General features: G+C 32.0%; 1 non-coding gene across 1 annotated transcript; it reads left to right on the top strand.

Annotated features, from left to right (window-relative positions):
- The first annotated feature begins 15,800 nt into the window (after positions 1–15,800).
- On the top strand, positions 15,801–15,907 carry LOC139856231 (small nucleolar RNA R71). Its single transcript, XR_011761726.1, has one exon. It is a non-coding gene; the product is annotated as a small nucleolar RNA R71 (small nucleolar RNA).
- The last annotated feature ends 2,756 nt before the right edge of the window (positions 15,908–18,663 follow it).

Here is an 18,663-nt window from a genome sequence, read left to right as displayed (position 1 = left end):
TCCACTTTAGGTGCTTGCTTCACCGTATCTTCCGCTTCTTCCTTGATCTTCTTCAAATCATTATCAACCCTAAACTCGGAAGGCTCGGTGATTTCCATTTTCTTTACTTCCACATGATTTCCCGACATCAACCTCATCAAATAGTCACCATACTCGGGAGTTATTGCACCAACTCGGATCCCTTCATCTTCACATGTTATACTCTTCACACTTTCAACTCGAATACCATCAATCTCTTGATAAGGAGTGTAATCATCCATCTTGGATAAATCAAAAAATATAAACTCATCACACTCTTCATCATCATCTTCACACCCAAGAGTAAAAATAGGACTATGCTCCGGTGTTTTGAAACTTGCTTCATCCTTACAGAAACTATAAATAGCATTCACTTGTGAATATGCTGGAGCTTGAGGATCCTTTTTCTTTAGTATAACCGGAGGATTACTTGCACTTGGTGTTCTCTCTGCTAGTAACTGTGAGATCCTTCCAACATCTCATTCTAAAATCTGAATCGTGGCTTGTTGATTTCGGATTTGCTGAGTTTGAAGTTCCGCATTTTGCTCATGCTTAACCATAAAATCTCTCAAGAGATCTTCTAAACCAGATTTCCTCTCAGGTTGAGGTTGCATAATTGCTAATGGTTGCGGTTGCATGAGTGCTAGTGGTTGTGGTTGTTGATTGTGTTGGAAATTATTTTGATAATTTCGTTGAGGTTGATTTCGGTTATTATAACCTGGTGGCAGATTTCTTTGACTTTGATTTGGGAAATTCCGGTTGTTTTGGTAACCTGGATTTCCTCCTTGATAGTTATTGTTATTTTGATAGTTATTATTATTTGATCCTGAAGGTCCTCCTACTTGATAGCTATTTATAGGAGGATATTTTCGGTTGTTTGCTTCTATAGCTGGAAAGTCACTGAAGTTCATTTCACCTTTTCGTAAGTAACCTAAGAAATTTTCTTGCTCTTCCATTGTACTTTGATCACAATCTCTAGTAAGATGGGGACCTTGGCACAGTTCACATCCTACTCTGATAGCATGCATTTCCTTGGTTACTTTCTCGATTTACCGTGCTTGATTTGCTATTTGAACTTTTAAAGAAGCAATTTCATCATTGCTTTCAATACTAGCAACATTTGATGATCTAGAAAATTCTATTTCTTGATGCCAATTATGAGAATGGGAAGCTAAATCAGCAATGATTGTGTGAGCGTCTTCAGGAGTTTTCTTCATGACCGAACCTCCGGCTGCAACATCTATATCTTTTCTAGTTCCCACATTGACTCCTTTATAAAATACACAGACTTTTTGGAATGTACTCAACCCGTGTTGAGGACATATTCGAAGCATTTTATTGAATCGGGTCCAAGCTTCATAAAGAGTTTCATTAGGCTTTTGTTTAAAGTGATTTATGTCACTTTGTAATTTTGCTGCTTTTGAAGCAGGAAAGAATTCTGACAAAAATTTGTCCATCATATCATTCCAGTCTTCAATATAGCCTTCAGGTAATGAGTCTAGCCAATCTCTAGCTTCATCCTTTAATGACCATGGAAAGATTTTTAAACATGCGACATCATCGGTGACATCCTTAATTTTGAATAGTTTGCAAATGCTTACAAACTTACGAAGATGCTCGTTAGCATCCTCATTTGGAGCTCCACCGAATTGGCATGTGTTAGTTACCATGTGTAAAAATTGACCTTTTATTTCAAAGCCATCACTCATCGTGGGTGGGATAATTGAGTGGCCTTGACCTTTTCTTGTTGCCTTCATTAATGCTTCCATCGTTTGATTTGTATCAGCCATTTCTTCTTCTTCTTTAATAATTGGCTCTATGATTGGTTGAATAATTGGTTCAGAGTCGGATTCTAAGGAAAGTGACTCTAAATTCTTAGCAAGAGTTTCTACGTCTTGGGCTCTTAAGCGTTCGTGGAATTTCCTTTCGGGTTCAGGATGTGAAGGTGTTAATTCAGCGTTGGATGAACGTAAGTTCATACATTAATTTCTATTATGAAATCACAACACTGAAGGTTTTTTTAGGGTTACCTACTTGTTTCTTTTTAGTATTTTTCGTTGTTTTAAAATTACTAGTACTTCCTACTTTTTTTTTTGTTGTTTTTGTCCTTTATTAATTCTTTGAGGTTCCGGATTAAGTTTAATGCGTTTAAGATTGAACGGATCATACAATTTGGGAAATTGTACAAAGAACTAAAGGATTTATTCAAAAACTTTGAACTTTCTTGGAAATAAATTTCCTCGAGAGGATCGAATAACATAAAAACAATGATAAAAACCTTTAAACAAACAGATTATCCTTCTGATTTTGCCCACGTTTCGAATAACCAAAAGATGCAGCAGAGGGGCAGGATCCTTCAAAGACCAATAAAATTGGTGATCCAACAACCCGGTCCACGTACAAATCCAACTATTACTACGAACCAGAAAAAAAATTATCTATTTATTTAACTGCCAACTCCCCGGCAGTGGCGCTAAAAAGTTGATGTGCTGGATCGAGACCTTTATTTATGAACGGATTTGAGTTGTTTTGTTACACGAATTGATTTATTGTATATGTGGTATTTTATTGAATTCAGGTTGATTTCACACATATATAGGCAACTAGTCCTATCCGTGTAGTTTAGTTTGTCGGTAAATCTGATTCGTTCCACAGGGAGATGGAGTGTTTAATGGTTTTTAATAGTCTTTGATGTCAAACTTAATTAAAGGGGGTTTTGGATTAGGAATTTATAAAATACCAGTAAAAGAAAATAACTTAAACTAATTTACTAAATAAAATTACAAGATTACAATAATTAACTTAAAAAGGAACTAAATGAAAATATACTAATTATGATGCGACAATTATATTACTAAATGGTAATTAGTAAAATAGTAACTTTTAATAAAACTATATATTTAGAATTTTGTTTTGAGTAATTATAATATAAATTTATTTAAATTAACTAAATGATATTTTTAATAAAACTAATACAAATTAAAATGAATTAAAATGATTAACTAATTGTAAACTAATTTCTAATGATAAAGTATTATAATTAACACTAATTATTAGGATTTAACATGTATTAAAGTATTTTATAATAACTAATACAAATTAAATAATAATAACCTAAATATAAATAATTAAATAACTAAAACCCTAATTTTAACCCTACTGGTACTGTAGCCGTGTCTTGTACATACGCGTTTCGCGTATTTATACGCGTATCGCGTATAATTTAAAACCTACGCGAATTGTGTGAATCTGGTCGTACAGTTTGAAATACAGGCATACGCGTTTCGCGTATACCATACACGTTTCGCGTATGGTATAAATAATGTGACAAACAGTCTGATACGAATTTTAAGTATTTTTATGTATTCTTTTTATATTTTGTAATAATAATTCGTAAATAATAATAATAATACTTTTATAATAAATATAAATGGGATAAATGGGAGTGTTTACTTAAATGTGTCACCCCTAGATCCATGGATTGTTTTGAGTTTACGCCCTATTTAAAATGTTTTAGTAATAAACTTTATATTTTTTTTTTCGAATAAATATAAGGTTACAACTAACTAAAATAAATCTAATTTTCATCGGATTCTTTTTAGATAGCTACTATTCCTTAAGTTTTTAAATTGAGACCTAGTCTAGTTTTGACTTTCGCCAATACCCAAATTATAACGGTTTCCCTTTTTATAATTTCACTATCATATAATTATTGATATTACCCAAACCACCGAAGTTTATTTCTAAATTGGTGTTAATAACTTATCCATAAATTCATCTAGATCATTTTAATGTTGAAGCTTAATTTATGTAAATAAAAACAACTTTCGTTATTTAAATTTAATAAATTAAGTGGCAAGAGTTAAATACCTAATTATACAGTAATGGTTCTTTTAACTAGGCTCAATATTAAAAATACTAAAGTTACATTTTAACTTTTACAAATGGTAACAATCCATTTCACTAGGGGCTCTACATCTAAGCTAACACTATGAAAATTTAGCTATTCATTACGCTAGGGTAAACATAAAAATATGGATATGCAAACATAATAACAACGATAATTTTAACAGAGTAAACTTACTAAAATATCTTCACTTTCATTAACTTCAAACGGTAGAAAATTATAATAATAACACCCGTAATCACGAACAATACACCCTTAATATTTGAAACTATCTTAATTCTTCAACTATAATATGGAACTAAATTATACGGAGTACTTGAAAAATATAAAGTAACTAAAGTAACAATTTTTGTATAGTAATTGATATGTGTCCTGTGTTTTCTCCCTCTCTGTACATACTCCGTATTTAACATGAATAGAAGGGAGTAGTTGAGCTTAATTGGTTCCTTGCTGTATCACAATTCAACAAAAGAATTGTTTTAAAACTCAAAAGCCAGCCGCCCTTATCTGAATCAATGATTATGTTCTGCCTAATACTACGCGTTTCGTGTATGGCTACACGATTCGCGTAAGAACAAATTACTACGCGTTTCGTGTAGACCTACACGATTCGCGTATATGTTAATGACAGTTTCCCTTATTTTTCTTTTTTATTTGTTCTTTGTTGATACCGTATTGACGTGTACTGACTTGGCACTTTCCATTTGAACTCTTTTCTTCATCTATCTTGTACTTTCATTCGGATAAACGTTTCTTGATATAAATTTGGTTAAAACTATCGTTTTATCATCGTTTCTTCAAACTTCAAGCTCTTGTCCACTTTTGTCATTTTTCTTGAATATTATACGTTGAATGTCTTTTTAAATGATAAAAGCTGATGAAATATGACTGATATTGCGTCGAATAATATGTATGTTTAGAGCAATATCAGTAACCATGGTCGACCAATAGTACAATTGAACGACGCTCGCGAAAACGCCATCGGTGTTCATAACATCCATTAGGGCACTTAACACCTCGCACCACTAACCCCTAGGGTGGCACCTTAACACCTCGGCACATCACCCCGAGTGGCATCTTAACACCTCGATGCAACACTCATTATTTTACGGAGTGGTGTCTTAACACCTCGACACTACACTCCTAGGTGGCATCTTAACACCTCGATGCTACACCCGAGTGGCATCTTAACACCTCGATGCTACACTCTTCACGTGAAACGTGGTGTCTTAACACCTCGACACTACACCTTTCACGCTACAACAAATAGATACATTATATACATACGCATATAATTATTCCACTCACCTTAACAATTAGATGACGATTTCAACCTCCACAAGCTTCAAAGCAAAATACCTAATATAATAAGTACTTGATCAACACACAAGCTAAGTGGACTCAATACTAACACTTACACATGAGCATTTAATGACTTAATGTATTAAATCGCCCATTTATACCAAAACCGCTCAATTAAAGTCAAGACCAACACTAATCACTTTAAAGCTAGTGATTAAGGTCCAACAACACCAACTAATACATAATTAAGGTAATTCATACCCATCTTTCCAAACTAGGTCAATTTATTACCCAAATAACCATTTTAAGACAACACGCCCATTTCGGGTCATCCACTAACTAACCAACACCCATTTACTAAATAACTAGGTGTGTTAGCAATTAACTCACCAATTAGGGTTCATAAACATCATTTAATACTTTGAAACCCTAGACTAGTCACCAATTAGTATTCAAGACTCAATTTTACCCAAGAACACCCAAAATCACCAATAATGGGTTTTGTGTTCATCATTTACTCAAACCCTAACCCTTACACTAAATCAAAGTAAGGAAAATAAAATTAGAACATACCACAACCACCACAACGAAGCTAGAGATAAGATGAACGACTTTAATGCTTGAACTTTAACCCAAAACAAGCTCCTTCCTCTTGGATTTAAGCTTTCTCTCTCAGAAATCACAATCTCTCTCTAGAATCAAAGTTAAAGTGATAAGGTTGTTGATTATGGAGTAATGGTGCTCCACAAACTGACCTATCTGTCTCTAACCCGTCCATAAGTGAATTTACCAAAATGCCCATCAAAATATCTGATTTAAAAAGCTGGAACCCGGCTACAGTAAGGGGTGCGCGGCGCGCTCCCTTTAGTGTGCGCGGCGCGCACTAGGCTCGTCTCACTCAGTGACTTCTGTTTAACTGCACAACATCACCCACACTCTATGTAACATATTTACACTGCTGTACAAACTGATTAGGGTCTTACAATTCACGAACGTATCAATATTGAGATTCAATATTGCAGGAAAGTACGTAGACGCAACGGAGATGATAAACACTAGATTGACCTCACGAGCATACCCATGAACCATACCCATCACCTCCATATCTATAACCCATAATTTCCTTAGCTTCGACTCATTAAAAAAAAACTATTTTGAAATCACTCGGACAACACTCCATCGTAATATTTTATGTATACTAATAATATCTTAAAATAATACAGAGCAAATATATATATATATGTATATATATATATATATATATATATATATATATATATATATATATATATATATATATATATCGATTGAGAGAGTTTAGAGAAATATATTTTCAAGTTTCTATGAAATAATGAAATCTATTGAATTCTATTTATAATAGATTTTTGAATTATTAAAGTGAATTTTTAAAGTATGAATTATTAAAGTGAATTATTAAAGTATGAATTATTAAAGTGAATTATTAAAGTATGAATTATTAAAGTGATTTATTAAAGTATGAATTATTAAAGTGAATTATTAAAGTATGAATTATTAAAGTGAATTATTAAAGTTAAAGTAAAGTAAAAGTAAAGTAAAGGTAAAGTTAAAGTATAGTAAAAGTATAAAAACTATGTATGTATAATACGCGTATAAATATATATAATATTAATTTAAATCGTTATATATATTTAATGAAATAAAATATAAATATCGTTATATTTATTATACTGGTTAAGTAATGAGTTATCAAAAGTGATTCTAGATATTTATAAAAGTTATATACGTTTTAATAATAAAGTTCTTTTTAAACTGAAAACATCTTTGTACGTTTGAAAATAGATTAATAGAATATTATGGAAACCAATTCTCCACTAACTTTTGTCTAACTTTCGTAAATGATACTTTTTGTTTTTATTTATAAATAGCTTTACAAATTATTCTGAATATCGTTAAGAGGAATAGATTTTCTCAAATTATAGTGGACCTCTCAACAGAGACTTGTAATCATAATTCAATGTTTCTGATAATTCAATCATTTAATATATATATATTTTTTTTATTTCGTCGAAAATCATATTGAAACAAATACATTCGTGTAAAGTATTATACGTTTAATACTTTATTAATATTCTCAAGTTATAATATATATATATACATATACATATCTATTTATATATAACGGTTCGTGAATCGTCGGAATTTGGTCGAGGTTATAATGAATGTATGAACACAGTTTAAAATTCTTGAGATTTAACTTAACAAACTTTGCTTATTGTGTCGGAATAATATAAAGATTAAAGTTTAAATTTGGTCAGAAATTTCCGGGTCGTCACATTGTTGTTCCTGTTGTGGTTCTTGTTCGGGTTCATATTGCATTTCTGGTTCAGGTTCTGGAGCAGGTTGTCTAGATGATGATGATGCACCATCAGTATTAGTAAATCTCTGCAAAACACATTAAACAAAAAATTTGTGCATCCAAATATGCATTAGTGTTAGCAAAATAACAACTTGAAACAATTATTTACTCATGTTTAATCAAAATTAAACTTATACACATTTTCACAATTTTTACAAATCTACATTTTTTTCAAATAAGCATATATGAAAATGTTTACAAAGTTCATAAGCATTCAATTCAAATAACATGTTAAAATAACCATTACTAGCAATTAAACAGGTTTCAAATAGCATTTACATCAATTTAATCAAGTTCATGAATTTTATACCTAAAAAGTCCACTTTAATTCTCAAAAATCATGTTTAGGATCAAAGTTTGGATCATTTAGCTACCTAAATATGTTACACTACTTAATTTAGCAATAATTCATGACAAAAATCGGCCATAACCTATTTATATCAAAAAGCCCCAAATTGCTCAAGAACACAAACCCTAGATTCCTAAAAATTTTGAAGTTTTTGGCTTCAAATCATGTTAAATAGCATCAATCTAGGTTATACATGCATAAAATACTAACAATTTAACTCTAATTACACTAGAAATTAACAAAATCAAATTAGGTAAAATATAGCTCAAGAACACTAAAAATCAAATTTAAAGAGGTTTAGGGGTGAAATTGTTACCCTTCTTGATAAACTTCTTATCAAATTCATGTTTAGAGCGGATTGTAGCGAGAAATTTGGTGAAATTTGGTGAAAAAATGATGAAATTTGAGAGGTTTTGGGGTGTATGTTCGTGTGTTTATGTGTGTGTGTGGATACAGAGAGCAGCTCGCTGAGCTTTATGTTTCTGGCCAGTTTCCAGCCTCATGCGATCGCATGAGGTTACAGGGTAAATCTCATGCGATCGCATGAGGTCCCTTTTTTTTTTATAATGAAAACCTTATAACTTTTAAAACATAAATTAATAAAATTTTTAAAAATTTGTTTCTTTTTTAGGAGTGAGGGTGTTTCGGATCGTTGTCCTAGTCCGTCCCTTGACAAAATTTTAAAAGTTGTCAATTCAAAGCGTTGTTTTAAAAGCAAAGATTTTTGGGTTTTTTAAATGTTTTTGGCATACTTTAATTTAATAAGATTAAAGATAATGATAATAAAAGTTCTCGTCCCTCCCTTGGGTAGAGCAATTTCGGTTCATTGACCTAGTTTTCAACTCACGATGAATTTTAAAAATCATATTTTTATCTTAGTTAAATAAAGTAATTTTTTTTTTTTAAATTCACACCAAACTTAAATTTGAAATGCATAAAATTAAAAATTCATATTATTAATACAAACATTATATTAAAAATTTTGTTTTTAAACATACAAACTTATTTTAAAAATATTAATTTTTCAAATATTTACAAACTTAAATATATTGATTTTAAAAAGTTATAATAATAATAATTTAATATTAATTTTAAAGACAAAGTAAAAATAAAATTAAAAATCTTTTTGGTCTTTTATCCTACTTTAATCAATCAAATATTATCAAAAATATACGCCCCTCTTTTTGGTAAAGTAATTTCGGCTATATTATCTAGTTTTACTCCTGATGAATTTTTGAAATATTTTGGGTTGATTGATTATAGATATTTATACCTTAAGAATAAACGGTAAATTTCGCAGTGATGTAATAAATTTTTGTATGATATCAATAATTTCGGTCGCAAAACCTATTTTTATTGAGTATCAATTTAATACTTTATAGCGAACGATTTAGCGTTTATTATCAAAAGGTTAAAAGCAATAAAATAAAAATAAAAAATGTACATACTTACCTGTGAGATAGAATTCTCAGTGACCTGCTTTAGCCCACTCATAAGATAGTCGGACTAATTGGTTTTCCATAGCTACATACGCATAACCTCTAGCATTCAACGATTTTTCTTCGAAACATATGAACGGTCCTTCTCTGCATAAAGTAACGAACTTGGTATTGGAATATGTCTGATTCGTCGAGCATTTTCCTTCGTGTGACCATTTTCCGCATTTCTGACATCTTTCAAGGTGTCGTGCTCTTCTTTTCGCTGCGGATTTTGATTTTCCTTTACCAAAATGTAACTTATTATGATCGTTTCTGAGTTCTTTTCTTACTCCGTCCAATTTGGCTCTTATTACTGATACCAGGTCACTCGGGAGTGTGTCATTATTACGTTTAGTGATCAAAGCATGTAGCATTAGACCATGGTTCAGATCAAAGGAATTCTTCAACTCGTAAAACCTAAAAAAAAATAAAAATTCAGAATGGGAGGAGAAGACTAGTTCTTTAGGGTCTGCTAGGGAAAGACCATTCTGATTCCATTCTCGAGAACTACACGAAAACAGAATATCTAACTCTAACAGAAATAACTATTACCCTAAAAAGATTCGAACCTCCCCACACTTAGTTAGATGTGGTATTGAAATTGTGATTAACGTTATTTTCAATTGTATCTTCAACAACTTGTATATCTCTGACTTTTGCTTCAATCCATTTGTTGATTTCCTCCGTAACTTTCACAAATTCAACTAACATTGCCTTTTCTTTTGGCGATAAATTGGATACTAATCGATTACATAACTTAAAGTTTCCCTTAATCTTAGCATCATGAATCCGTTTATAAAGTTCTTCATTGAACTGTTAAAAACGGGTTCATCTAATTTCGTATCATCAACAGGGTTCTTTGTGATCGGATCAACATTAAGTGTTTCTTCATCTTCCCCACACTTATGTGTTTTTATTGGTCTAACAGTTTTGGTTGGTGGAAACCTAAACTTTCGGTTCACAAAGTTGATCGATTTATCACCATCCCTAAGTGTCATTCTACATTCTCTTACATCAATGAACGCCTCGGTGGTTGCTAAAAATGGGCGACCTAAAATTAGAGGAATATCAAGGTTTTCCTCCATATTAATCACTATGAAGTTTGCAACAAAGGTCAAACTTCCCACGTTAACAAGTAAATTACTTGCTATTCCAACCGGGTGTTTAATGGTTAGGTCAAATGATTGAACACCTATTTTGGTTGGTTTTAATTTACACATACCTAATCTTTTGTATAAGGAAAGAGGCATAATATTTGCACTTGCTCCTAAATCTGCGAGTCCATTATATATAGCACCATCATTAAGCAAGCAAGAAATGATAAATTCACCCGGGTCTCCGGCTTTAAGAAGTCGAGTTGGTTTGTAAACCTTTTTCGGGTGTTCTTTTCTTGGTTCTATCACTTCTATTTGAACTTCTTGTTCACATTTTTCTTCATTTCTTGGAATAGGAGGTTTGTATAAGAATTCTTCTTCATCACTCCAATTTGAATCCTCCCTATTTTCCAATTTTTATTTTTCATATGTTGTTGATAACATATTTATGTTTTCATTTTGAAGGTTTTCTTGGGTGGTGAAATTATGATTGACTTCATTGTCAACTTCCATCGGACCATGTATGTAATGTTTAACTCTGTGACCATTAACTTTAAATTCAATCCCATTTGAATTTATTAACTCTATTATTCCGTATGGGAAAACTCTTTTGACTATGAATGGTCCAGACCATCTTGATTTTAATTTTCCAGGAAATAGCTTGAATCGTGAATTGAAAAGAAGAACTTTGTCTCCTTCTTTAAATTCTTTTGAACTTCTGATTCTTTTATCATGCCATTTCTTTGTTCTTTCCATATAGATTAAGGAATTTTCGTATGCTTCATGTCTTAATTCTTCTAATTCGTTTAGTTGACTTAATCGTAGACGTCCGTATTCATGTAAATCAAGATTACATGTCTTCAAAGCCCAAAATGCTTTGTGTTCAATTTCTACTGGAAGATGACATGCTTTTTCGTAAATGAGTTTGAAAGGTGTGGTTCCAATTGGAGTTTTATAGGCTGTTTTAAAATCCCAGAGTGCATCCTCCAATTTCATGGACCATTCCTTCGGATTTGATCTTACGGTTTTCTCTAGAATACGTTTTAAAGCTCGGTTGGTATTTTCAACTTGTCCACTTGTTTGTGGATGATAAGCAGTGGAGATTTTATGAGTTACTCCATATCTTTTAAGAACTTTTTCAAGTTGATTATTACAAAAATGAGTACCCCGATCACTTATTAAAGCTTTCGGTGTTCCAAACCTTACAAAAAGACGTTTTAAAAAGTTGACTACAACTCGTGCATCGTTAGTCGGGAGAGCTTGTGCTTCCGCCCATTTAGATACATAATCAATGGCAACGAGAATGTAGAGATTATTATGTGATTTTGGAAATGGACCCATAAAGTCAATACCCCAAATGTCAAATACTTCACATACTTGAATGACATTTTGTGGCATTTCATCACGTTGACTTATTTTTCTGGCCCTTTGACAAGCATCATAGGATTTGCAAAGAAGGTGTGCGTCTTTGAAAATTGTAGGCCAATAGAATCCAGCATCGTAAACTTTTCTTGCTGTAAGTTGAGGCCCATAATGCCCTCCTGTTGGTCCTGTGTGACAATGGTTTAAGATTTGACTAGCTTCATCTCCGAATACACATCGGCGGATTATTCCATCGGGATAACTTTTAAACAAATGTGGATCTTCCCAGAAATAGTGTTTTATATCACTAAAGAATTTCTTTCGATTTTGGTACGATAATTCTTTTTCAAGGAATCCACATACTAAGTAGTTTGCATAGTCTGCAAACCATGGAATTTCATTATAATCTATCTTCAATAGATATTCATCAGGAAAGTTGTCTTGTATGGCCGATTCATTCAGAACTTCTAATTCAGGATTTTCAAGACGAGAAAGATGATCAGCGACGAGATTTTCTGCTCCCTTTTTATCTCGGATTTCAATATCAAACTCTTGTAAGAGTAAGATCCAACGGATTAATCGTGGTTTGGCATCTTGTTTCGAAAATAGGTATCTAAGAGCAGAATGATCGGTATAGACCACCGTTTTAGCTAGAACGAGATATGAACAAAATATGTTAAAAAGCAAAAACAATAGCAAGGAGTTCTTTTTCAATAGTTGTGTAATTCGTTTATGCTCCTTGTAATGTCTTACTAGAATAATATATAGGTTGAAATCGTTTTTCAATCCTTTGTCCTAAAACGGCTCCCATTGCAAAATCACTTGCATCGCACATAAGTTCAAACGGTAGATTCCAATTTGGAGTTATCATGATCGGCGCATTAGTGAGTTTTTCTTTAAGAATATTAAAAGATTTGATGCATTCATCTAAAAAGATGAATGGAGAATCCTTTTCTAGGAGTTTATTCATAGGAGTGGCAATTTTAGAAAAAAACTTTTATGAAACGTCGGTAAAAATCGGCATGCCCTAGAAAACTCCTAACTTCTCTAACATTGGTGGGATGTGAAAGTTTAGCAATTACATCTACTTTAGCTCTATCCACTTCAATTCCTTCCTTTGAAATTTTATAACCTAGAACGATACCTTCTTTAACCATGAAATGGCATTTCTCCCAATTAAGTACTAGATTTGATTGCTTGCATCTAATAAGCATTCGTTCAAGATTAACTAGACATGATTCAAATGTATCACGAAAGACTGAAAAGTCATCCATGAAAACTTCCATGCATTCTTCTATCATGTCGTAAAAAATCGCCATCATGCACCTTTGAAAGGTTGCAGGGGCGTTGCAAAGTCCAAATGGCATGCGTTTGTATGAAAAAGTACCATAAGGGCACGTGAATGTGGTTTTCTCTTGATCTTCGGGTGCTATTGGAATTTGAAAATATACGGAAAAACCATCAAGAAAACAATAGTAATTGTTTCCGGCTAATCTTTCCAACAATTGATCAATGAAAGGTAAGGGAAAGTGATCTTTTCTGGTGGCGTCATTTAATTTTCTATAATCAATACAAACACGCCATCCTGTTACAGTCCTAGTAGGAATAAGCTCATTTTTCTCATTTATGATGACAGTCATGCCACCCTTCTTAGCTACGCATTGAACTGGGCTTACCCATGGACTATCAGAGATTGGATAAATTAAACCTGCATCTAGCAGTTTAATAATTTCTTTCTTAACAACATCTTGCATATTAGGATTTAGTCTTCGTTGGCGTTGCACATACATTTTATGACCTTATTCCATAAGGATTTTATGTGTGCAATACGAAGGACTTATTCCTTTAATATCATGAATTTTTCATGCAATAGCTGGTTTATGAGCTTTTAGCACAGAAATGAGTTGTGATTTTTCATTTTCAGTAAGAGAAGACGATATTATTACAGGTAATTCAGATTCACCATGTAAATAAGCGTATTCCAAATGGTTTGGAAGTGGCTTTAATTCTAATGTCGGTGGTTCTTCTATCGATGATTTATATCGATATATGTCTTCTTCTTTTAGCATTTGAATTTCTTCTATTGTTGGTTCATATCCATTAGCCATAAGTGTAGCTAACATTTTAGTTTCATCAATTGGATCAGTTCCTTCTCCTAAAAAACATTCTCCTGTTCCTTGTAATTCTGGAAATTCTTCTAACAATTCTGCATGTGAATCTATAGTTTGAATATAATAACATGTATCATCTGCAGATTGCGGTTGTTGCATTGCTCTATCAACTGAAAAGGTAACACTCTCGTCCTCTATACTTAGGGTCAGCTTCTTACCGAACACGTCTATTATTGCTTTGGCCGTGTTTAAGAATGGTCTTCCTAATATGAGAGGAACTCGAGAATCTTCTTCCATATCCAGAATAACAAAATCTACTGGAAATACTAAAGTACCAACTTTAACTACCATGTTCTCCATTATCCCTCTAGGATATTTTACTGATCGATCGGCTAGTTGTATGCTTATTCGTGTTGGTTTCAATTCTCCAAGGTCTAGTTTAGCATATAGTGAATACGGCATTAAATTTATACTAGCACCTAAATCTGCCAATGCTTCTATTGAACTAAGACTACCCAGAAAACATGGAATTGTGAAACTTCCTGGATCTGAAAGTTTTTCTGGTATCTTATTCAACAGCACTGCAGAACAATTAGCATTCATAGTAACAGCCGAGAGTTCTTCCATTTTCTTTCTATTCGTGAATAGATCTTTCAGAAATTTAGCATATATAGGCATTCCTGAAATCACATCAATGAAAGGAAGATTTACATTTATTTGTTTAAACATATCCAAGAATTTGGATTGCTCGGCTTCAAGTCTTTCTTTTCTCATTTTACTCGGGTAAGGAAGTGGTGTTTGGTATGGTTTAACATAAGGTTTTGCCTTAACTGTGTTATCTTCATTAACCTTTTCAACTACCGGTTCTGTTTCCTTATCTTGCTCAGTTTGTGGTTCTTGTGGAGTAGGAATAGCTTCATCAGAAATTACAGGTATTTCAGGTGGTTTAAGTGTAATACCACTTCTTGTGGTAATGGATTTAGCTGTTTCATTCCGGGGGTTAGCATTTGTATCACTAGGTAGACTTCCCGGTTTTCTTTCACCTATCAACCTTGCTAGGTTACTCACTTCTTGTTCCAGATTTTGGATTGAAGCTTGTTGATTTCTAAATGCTTGAGCATTTTGTTCATTGTTTTGTTTCTGAAATGTGAAAAAATGAGTTTGAGATTCAACTAGCTTCGATATCATACTTCTAAATTTGGCTTTTTATCATCGGTTTGTGGTGGTTTATTTTGAAAAATAGGTCTTTGCTGATTGTAAGTATTATTCGGTACTTGTTGATTGCTAGAACCTTGTTGGTTGTTGTATGGAACATTTCAGTTATAATTCTGGTTTTGATTGTAGATTGGTCTTGGCGGTTGATAATTATTTTGATAATTATTTCCAGGCCTTTGGTTTATGTATGAAACATTCTCTCTTTGTTCCATTGTTTGTTCAATACTGAGACAATCTTTTGTCAAATGTGGTCCTCCACACTGCTCACAACTAATTCGTATTGAGTGTATATCCTTAGTCATCTTTTCCATTCATCTCTCGACAACATCTATCTTTGCAGAAATGGAATCTAAGTCATGGCTAGAATCGACTCTAGCTGCTTTAGATGATCTAATGATATCTTTTTCTTGGTGCCCTCATGTGAGTGGGAAGCAGTGTTATCAATAATTTTGTAAGCGTCAGTTGCGGTTTTCTTCATAATGGAACCACCAGGTGCTATATCGATGTCTTTCCTTGTAGTGATGTCGCATCCTTGGTAGAATATTTGTACTATTTGACAAGTGTCTAAACCATGTTGCGGACATCCTCTCAATAACTTTTCAAATCTTGTCCATGCCTCATATAGAGTTTCATTTGGCTTTTGTGTGAACGTAACAATTTCTCCTTGAAGTCTTACGGCTTTAGATGCCGAAAAGAATTGTTTAAAAAAATTTTCAAGTAAAACGTCCCATGTATCAATCGCCCCTTCGGGTAACGATTCTAACCAATCTTTGGCTTCTCCCTTTAAAGTCCAGGGAAATAACATGAGATATATCTGTTCATCCTCCACTTCTCTTATTTTAAATAGAGTGCAGATCCTATTAAATGTACGAAGATGTTCATTTGGATCTTCCTTCGGTGCACCACTAAATTGGCATTGATTAGTTACCATGTGTAGGATTTGTCCTTTGATTTCATAATCTGGCGCATTTATGTCTGGTTGAGTAATTGCGTGACCTTGGCCAGTGCGTTTAGCTCTCATTCGGGCTTCCATACTTAGAGGTTCCAGATTTTCCATGATTGAATTTGTTGAATCTGAATCACTAGAGGATTCTGATTTAATGGTTGGTTCCTCGACAATCTCTGTTTGAATGATTGGTGGTTCCGGAGGAAAGATTAGTGGTTCAGGATCTCTGAATTGTCCCTGAATATCCTCCGGATTCTCAATTGTGAGGTCTGGTTCAAAAAATGGATTATCGGAAATTTGAATTGGAGTACTTGGTCGACTGGATGACGATTCTAAAGAAAAATCAACGGCGACAATATTGGCTAGATGTCTTGATCGAGTTACAGGTGGTGAACGTACAAAAAGTGGTGAACGTTTTGCTCGATGCATTCACTGAATATCCTATTAGTTATAAAAGATAAAAATTATATAAGTTATCAAATTAATAGACTTTTCTGCTTTTCCCCACGTTTCGAATAGCCAATAGATGTAGCAGGAAGCCAGAACCCTTTAAATCGGAAGCTCACAACTCAGCCACTAACAAATCCAACTATTACTACGAAGCAGAAAATTTTGGATGTCTATCAATTTAACCGCTTAAAATAATTTTTCATCAAAATTTAAAGAAATTTTAGAGAAGAAATAGAAAATTCTATGTCCTAAAACTAGAGCGGCGAGAAATAAGAAAGAAAAAGAACGCGCCGAAAAACGTCGAAAAAAAATAGGCGTCCAAAAATAAAAATAAGAAAGTAGCGCGTCGAAACTTAAAAAGGAACTAAAAACTAAGAATTAAAAGTTGCGTCTAAAAATATTAAAGGTTACAAGAAATTCTATATCCAAAATGGTAATAACTTAAAAAGATACTAAAATATTAAAACGGCGTCACAAAATTATAAAGCACCTAAATCTTAGTCTTAAAGAAAAAGTACTTAAGGGATTTTACAGCAAAGCCTAAAAATCTAGAAATAAAAAAAAATAACTACGGCAAAAACTATAACTTAAAACTAAATACGAGCGAAAAATACAAATATTACGCTAAAACAAATAAAAAGATACAAAATATAAAAATAAACTTAAAGTTATAAAAAGTACAATTTTTATAAAAATATTATTTTATATTATTTATTTTATAAAAGTATTAATTTTATATATTAATAAAACTAATTAAACTAAAAATTCAAATTAAATAAATAACTAAACTAAATATTTAAATACACTAACCCTAATTAGGGTTTTAATTAAATAATAATAATAATTAAAAACTCCGTAATTATTGCTCGGATCAGGGATGTCAGATCAGGCCATGCGATCGCATGGTCTACGCGTTAAAAATCCATGCGGTCGCATGGAGTAGGGTTTTGGCCAGGTTCTGGGCTGCAACAGTACTGGACCGAGTTCTTTTATTTTATTTTTTCTGTTTTATATATTTATATAAAAATATTTATATAAAACTTATATTTTTACAAACTAAAATAAAAATAAAGAAACTTTATAAAACTTATATATTTAACAATTTCTTAAAAATATATAAATTTTGTTTTTCTTTTTATATTTTTGTATTTTTTTTAAAATTTAAAACGTATATTTTTATACAAAGAACTTAATAAAAAAATCTTTTTTTTATATATAGCGTTTCGCTTCCGGCGTTTAAGCAAGTCCCCGGCAGCGGCGCCAAAAATACTTGATGTGCGTAGAGGTGTATACAAAATAGTTATATTTTTACTAAGAAATACTATTAAATATGATACAATTTTACACAAGTTATTTATTTATTTATAGAGTGGATATACCTAAACCTTGCTACAACACTTATAGGCAGTGTACCTAATCGTACAGTAGTGTAGTTTTTAGTAGGTTCGGTTCGTTCCACAAGGATCTTTAGCCAAGCTTAACGCTATATTTTTAAAACTATATTTGTAAATATACAAATATATATATATATATATATATATATATATATATATATATATATATATATATATATATATATATATATATATATATATATATATATATATATATATATATATGTATGTAGTATTATTATTATTATAAAAGGGAGTTTTTACCGTTTAATGACCGATTTGTCGATTTTAAAACTTTAGTCGCAGTTAAAACCTAATGTAAAATATTAAAAATAAATATAACTTAAATTTAAGCGTAAATTAAATAACGATAATGAAATTGCGATAAATAAAAGTGAGATAAAATAAAATTGCAATAATTAAAGATAATGATAATTAAAAGTGCAATTAAATAAAATGACAATAAATAAAAGTGCGATAATTAAAAGTACAATTAAATATGAAATAAAAGAATTATGCTTATTTAAACTTCCGTAATCATGATGTTCGACATGTTGTTTTTAGTTTATTCCCATGGGTTAATTGTCCTTTGTTCCTGGATTATTTGATATGTCCATACGGATTTGTCCATAATAGTCC

The sequence above is a fragment of the Rutidosis leptorrhynchoides genome, chromosome 6, assembly GCF_046630445.1.
Source record: "Rutidosis leptorrhynchoides isolate AG116_Rl617_1_P2 chromosome 6, CSIRO_AGI_Rlap_v1, whole genome shotgun sequence".
Classification (NCBI taxonomy): domain Eukaryota; kingdom Viridiplantae; phylum Streptophyta; class Magnoliopsida; order Asterales; family Asteraceae; genus Rutidosis; species Rutidosis leptorrhynchoides.
This window is presented reverse-complemented; position numbering and strand designations above follow the sequence as displayed.